The sequence below is a fragment of the Protopterus annectens genome, chromosome 7.part1 (assembly GCF_019279795.1).
Source record: "Protopterus annectens isolate FY-2018-M chromosome 7.part1, PAN1.0, whole genome shotgun sequence".
Taxonomy (NCBI): domain Eukaryota; kingdom Metazoa; phylum Chordata; order Ceratodontiformes; family Protopteridae; genus Protopterus; species Protopterus annectens.
Window position 1 is genome coordinate 391,783,044 of NC_056740.1, and position 7,638 is coordinate 391,790,681.

Sequence of the window (7,638 nt, forward strand, 5' to 3'; positions counted from 1 at the left end):
CAGACCCAGGGTAACTCACCAGGGGCTACATGAGCTGGAGATAGTGGAGCTCTATAGGGTGGACAGGGCCATTCTACAGCAAATTGTTGAGCTGTGCTGGCCACACATCACACACAGATCCAACAGAGGGGAACCCATCCCAGTGGATACCAAGGTATGTGTAGGGTTATGAATACTAGCCACAGGTACCTTCCAAAGGCCAACTGAGTATATCATGAGGATCTCACAGGCATCAGCATCCAGGGTACTCCACCAGTCCCTGGATGCCATGTCAGCACATGCCAGTGAGCACATATATTTCTTCAACACCCGTGAGGCATTGACCAGCAATATGCGTCTCTTCCACCAAATAACAGAATACCCTGAGGTAGTGGGTGCTATAGACTGCACTCACATAGACATCAAAGCACCACCCAGCAAGCGGGGTAGGGTTTACATAAACCACAAGAGCTTCCCCTCCATCAACTGCCAGGTCATGTGTGATGCCCAGGTCATTATCTTGAATGCGTGTGCTGGCAGCCCTGGAAGCTATCACCACTCCTATATTTGGCATATGACACAGCTGTACCAGAAATTTGCCAGTGGGGACATCCCATATGGCCACCTAGTGGGGGATGCTGGTTACACACTGGAGCCGTGGCTGATGACACCCATCAGAAATGCGCACACACACGAACAAGAACTCCATAATGAGGCACATGCACAAACCAGAATCATAAAAGAGCATGTGTTTGGGATGCTCAAGTCACAGTTCTGCTGCCTGGGCATATCTGGTGGAGCCTTGTAGTACTCTCCAGCTACATGTACACAAATTTTCATTGTATGTGCCATGCTACACAATATGATCCTGTGGAAACAGCTGCAGCAGGAACAGCATGGGGCAGGGCCACACAGTCCCCCACCATTGCCAAGACCATCAGAGGCACAGAGGGTCTCAGAGGAGGAACAACCTGAGCCTGTCCATGTAGGCAGAAGGAGTCATGCCCAGTATGCCCAGGCTTTGGCAAAGAGGCAATGCATAGCACATACACTGACACGGTAGGGACCCAGGGGAATGGCACCTCTCTCTGACTCACACATACAGTAAAAGGGATGCCAAACATGACACTACCTATGCTTTACCATGTATAGGGAGTATACTATGCGCAGCCAACATAGTCAGCCCTCCAGCACCATCCTCAATACTGGCACAGCCACAAGGTAAGTCACTCTTCCTATCAATTGCTGAATGGAGTAGTATGTTCTGCTAGTTGTAGCTATGGTATGGATATGAGCATGCAAGGGAATTGGGTTGCTGAATGGGATGGCAGCAGACAGTGGACACCTATATGGGCAGCATGAAATCCATAACAAATACTGGTGTCAGCAAAGTAGGCAGTACTAGACAACATGAGAAATCCCACTGCAGTACATGTGGTGGCCCAAATGTGTGTCCATAGGACACACACATGCATGTCAGTGAGGCTCAGATACCCAACAACAGCCTTAGCCAGCAGGACAGGTGTAGATGAACATAAAGAAAGTCTGTGCTAAGGCCTCCAGTTGATGGCAATGGCGAGCAGCCCCCCTCCAGACCTACACAGACAGACTACAACAGGTCTGCCAGTTGTATGTTAGTTCTGAAGGGTAAGAAGTCTGAAACTGAAATGCAGGCCAATAAAACCTAAGATCTGTACTCTACTGATATGCCTGTAGTCTGCATGATAGGTCAGGATACAAAACAAAATGGAAGCCAACAGAGTACCTGAAATACTAGTACAGTCATAGCAAATGTTTACAGTTGTCAGGTGTGCCCCCCCCCCCAATCCTATGTAGAAATGCAGTAACATGTACATGTGGCTTTAATAACAGTGGAGCACAGATTACCTGAGCTGGCCCAACTTACAGGATAGATTGTTGCATGTGTACAATATTCAGGGATCCGTTTGTTAGGTTGTTGTGTGTTCTATATTGTGTGGAAGTGGTCAGCATGTAGGCATGAAGGGTTGTGTCTTGGTGGCCCATGGCCAGTACTGTTGATGACAGGGCCATGTTCTGACAGCTGCAGTGCCAACCACAATGCATTCCAGCAATACCCAATTCAGCAGTCATCCATACTCACTGCCCAGATGTCAATATCTGTCACCATCTGAAAGATGGACATGCCATGAATGTGGGCACATACATACACACAGTACACAGGTGGATGTACCCTAGACAGAGTACATAAAATGTAACTATCAGCTGCACACACCTTCGGAATTGTACATACAGGTTAGCCGCACATTAGTTGTCTGTGTAGTATGGAATACTGATGTAGTCTGGCCAATCACTGGCAGACCACAAAAGGCACAGTTATGAAGTAATGAGAGACTGCCTATGTCCCTGCACAAGGCAGCATAAGGGAAATGTCCCAGGTATATCTGTGAGTCAGCTTCAAGAAGCTTCCATATCACACATGCACTCAGCTCACCCCACCATCAGCCACAGGTTTATCACAGGTCATATCCCTGCTGTTAGGAATGAGTACAGTATGACCCCCACTTCTGTATGGGAATACCCACAGAATGCAGCATGCTGAAGAGGTGTCCCATGCAGGTGTGTCCCTAGCTGTAAGGAGCACCCTGCCAGCATCCAGACCAATGGATTAATATGGACAGGAACTATTGCCATTAACACCTCACACACTTACCCTGTCACCCCAGGGGAATCCAGTGGCTCACAGCCTGGGAATGTAGGAGTGACAGAATGCACTGGCCTGCTACAGATGGTCTGCATCACTACCAAATGCCCTACAGTCCTCTGTCAAAGGCCTGTGTCTTACCCATACAGTCAGTGTGTGTTATCTCATGGGGTCTCAACTAACAACATAACACAGTCCACAGAACACAAATGCAAGGCTATGTTGACAAATCCCAGTAGTATGCCCACCATGTCCTAATGCATGAACTGTGCACCAACCCCTAAAAACTGCTGGGATGAAGGGACAGCTATAGGGATACTTCTCAGATATTGCTTGCATAATGTTAGGAAGAGGATAGAATAACAGAGTGAGGGGGTCTAGAAGCATGGACGTCATGGAGTGTGTGAAGTCTGAAACTCTGATGTGTGCCCATACTATGCCTGCCTGCAAACCCAGTAATGGGTGGCTACAAACCTGCTCATAAACCACAATGTGAAGGGGAACTGACCAGATATATGAGCCCTGCCTCTGGGTAACCTAGGTGAATTTCTACAGCTGAGAGGTATGGCCACAGCAGGATATAGCCATTCTGTTACATTGCTATATGTACAAGCAGGGGATCCTCAGCCACCACAGTACCAAGGTGCTGGATCATTTACACAGACCCATCAGCAAGTGTCTGCAGCTACCCCTCCAGAATGGCATGAGTGTGCAAGAACATGTAGGCTGCAGACCACAATACTGGACACAGCTTCATTCATCTTGTATTTCCCAGAAAATAACTGTGAGCAAATAAATATGTCTGTCAGTAGTTGATGACATAATACAACACAGTGTAAAACAGTACATATGTCTGAATATCTCTGCTAACACCAACCATGTAACACAAGCAGCACAGACATAATAGTTACAGTGTCCCGCTATCTTTCGACCATTGTGACTCCATATTGTCAACCTATGTACAGATATCCTGCAGAAACAGGTTGCTAGCTGTAGGTGCAGAACACCAAATCCTGGACTGGAGTACAACCTACCTGGAATGGATTCACACACTCAATACAGAAGGTCATAGTGGGCATGCTTCTACACTTAGAGAAATGAAGCACATGTCTGACAACAACACTGGACTATACATAACTGTCAGTAGCAGATGTCTGTGCACACACAACATATTGCACACCATTCATGCTTTGAACACACATTGGATAGGAATACTCACTCATATCCAAGGCCAACACACTATAATATGTCAAACATACACACCTAGAGATGTGGGGAAGAGTGAGACAGACAGTGACAGAGAGATTTCCATCATGAGGCCTGCCCCACCCACCACACATCCAATTGGTCAATATTACATGATGTGCTAATGTCAATCACTGTAGACCTTGCTTCTGGTAGCCATCAGCCCTATAGTGTTTGTGGTGCTTGTGATAACTGTGTAATATGATAGTACAAATCAGTATTCATCTAGCATTTGTATACCCAGTCCTGTCAAATGTAAAGTTGTGTGTGACTGAGTGTTGTGTGTGTGTTTCCAGAGGAATGGTTTATGGCCCACTTACACACACTGCACTTCCCATTGCTCATGTTAGCACTCATGCTGATGTCAGTCACCTTGAAATAACCCTCTGGCCAAGTCTCAGCCCCATAAGCTCTGTGACGCTTGCGATAACTGTATAATGCTATAGTATAACATACTAGTTAGGTAGGAGTTCTAATCCCAGACATGGAAACTTTGAAACCCTGTGTGTGTTTGTAGAAAGTAATGATTTTGGGCCCATTCACAGTCACTACACCTCCCATTGCCCTAATTTAGCAAGCCTGCTGATGTCAGTCACCTTGAAATACCCCTTTGGACAAAGGCCAACCCCATAGGCTCTGTGGTGCTTGCAATAACTGTGTAATGCTATAGTGTAACTTACTAGTTAGGTAGGAGTTTTAATCCCATACATGGCAACTGTGAAACTGTGTGTGTGTGTGTGTGTGTGTGTGTGTGTGTGTGTGTGTGTGTGTGTGTGTGTCCGTCCTTGATAATACCTGATATTACTGACATTCACACTTACTACTTTCTCCTTACCCCTCCTTTAGTACTGCTGCTGATGTTAGTCACCTTCAAAGATACCTGTGGAGAGCTCTCCAGCATGTAAGCTCCATGGTGCATGTCATAAAGGTGGAACAATGTAGTTGCAGTAACTACACAGGTATGGGTTTGAATCTCATCTGTGGCAAGTGTTCATGTGTGTACCTTAAGGATTTTGGCCCCATTTACACCCAGTACACATCTCAGAGCCTGACTTTAGCAGTCTTGCAGATAGCATCCACCATAGCAGTACCTGTTGCCAACCCTTAACCACGGCAGGTCAGTGGTGCATGTGGTAAATGCGTAACATAATGGTCCGTAAAGATTTTTAGATAGATGTTTGAACCTCCCCCCTGGCAATTGTAAATGTGTGCTTAAGGTAAAATTATTTTTGGGATCTCTCACCCACTACATCACCCAATTCCAGTATTTACAAAGGCTGGTGATGTTCCTCACCTTAGAAGTACCTTGGGATAGCATCCATCCTATAAGCTCCGTGGCACATGCGATAAATGCAGTACACTATAGTAGCAATACATAACTAGGTAGGGGTTTGAATCTCAGTACTGGCAAGTGTGTGTGTCTGTCATCAGTATCCTGTGTGGAGATTGCTGTGATTGTGAAATAACAAGATCCATTGTGGAGTGGGTTTTGTTAAATTATTATGTTGAGGACCTAGTATATGTCACAATGTCCACCTTATAAGGACAACAGATGTCAAACACCAGAGAGGCTGGTGTAGACAATCCATAGCTCTACATGTGACATTATGGATTGATGAACAATATAGGCAACCCTTCTATTACTCAGAGAACACTCTCCACCCATGTCTCATGCACAAACACGCTTGGCTAGGCAACAACCGCTATATTGGTAGTTCCCTGCATATTGCCTCACAGATAGTAACCACTGTGTGATTGCAGTGGACTACATGTCTGTTGACCACAACAGTGCCACTGAAATCAGAAAGTACTGTGATGTGTTATATCTCCTGACTGTGTGTTATCCAGCAAGTAAAAGGACATGGCACCCTGTTCCATCACCACAGTAGACAAATAAATGCTTACAGTGGCCCTTTTGCTATGTTCTCCACTGGATTCCTGCAACAACTGTAGAGTCTGCAAATGTAACCCACAAAGGGAATACCATGCTTTATACACATGCCCTGTATGGACAGACACCACTAACTCCACTGAATACCTGTATTATGCTGTCAATGTAGGTGCAAGCATGACCTCAGTTCCATAGCCAGGTCTCACCAAATGAGGTCAAGAATGCTACATCAGAAGATAACAATCTGTCCACACAACATGCCCCAGAGACCTCAAGTACACTTCCACATGTCAAAGAACATGCGTGTGGGACATGTGCACAACCCAGACACTGTCCATGTTATGGAATATAGATCACATACATGGGAAGCAGTGCACATCACTGGCCACCCACAATAATAACCCAGATGAGTGGATGGTGAATACAATACCCTCCCCTGGGGACCACTCCAGGGACTACACCCCTGAGCCACACTGGAGACTATTGTCATGTGGCCTGATGCCAAGGTATTCCCTTTGCATAGCCTTGTACACTCTTCAGGCCCATTCACCTACTACATACCTGTGAAGCAAAGAACCTATGCATCTAAGTACTGGCAAGTGTGTGTGTGTGTGTGTGTGTGTGTGTGTGTGTGTGTGTGTGTGTGTGTGTGTGTGTGTGTGGAGATTAATGATTTTGAAGCCATTCACAATCACTACACCTCCCATTGCCCTACTTTAGCATGCCTGCTGATGCATTTGACTTGAAATAATCCTTTGGCCATATTTCAGCCATATAAGCTTTGGGGCGCTTGTGATAACTGTGTAATGCTGTACTGTAGCAAACTAGTTAAATAAGGATTCTAATCCTGATCCTGCCAGCTATGATAATGTGTGTGTTTCCCTGAGAGAGTGTGTGTGTGCCTGTGTCTTTGTTGACACCTGCTTTTGTGGACATTCACACTTACTACACTTCCCTTACCCCTCCATTAGCACTGTTGCTGATGTTACTCACCTTCAAAGATATCTTTGGATAGCTCTTCAACATGTAAGCTCCATGGCACATGCAATAACTGTGTAACACTGTAATAACAATACAGTCAACTAGGGGTTTGAAACTCAGTACTGGTAATTGTGGGTGCTGGGGGTGATTGTTTAATGACAGGATCCATTGCAGTGTGGGTTCTGCTACATCATTCTATTGAGGGCCTATATGTCCCAATGTCCACATTACAAGGCCAACAGTTTTCAAACACTGTAGAGGTTGTTGTAGACAATCCTCAGTCATAAATGTGTACAGCCATGTACAATTACTATGTGACAGTATGGATTAGTAAACAATATAGGCAACCATTATAATACCAAGATACCACTCTCCACCCATGGATCATACACAAACACGCTTGGCTCTTACTCTCTTACTCCCCTTCCTTTCTTACTTTGACTCTGTCTCTGTCTCTCTCTCTTTCTCTCTCTCTCTCCCTCTCTGGTGGATGTGGAAAAGTACATCTGTTTTGCATAGGCAGCAGCTTGAGTTTTGTAAGTGATGCTCATGATCAGTTGATGGCCTGTGTATGAATTGCAGTCCCCCACTTGCTAATTGCATGTGGAACAGCTGTGGTATCATTCCTTTAGCCAATTGCATGGAAACACACTCCTATAACTAAGCACTTCATGTTGGTGTTGGCCCTTTTCCTTCACTGTGAGCAGGACTTCATGTGGATGTTTGACGAACAGCATCACAGAGGGTAGTTGGAAATACCTCTTACAACATACACTGTGGAGACAGGCCAACAAACAGGATGGGGATGTTCCAGACATGGGGACAGAATGTAAGTATTGCTGTTCTACATTTGAAGTAA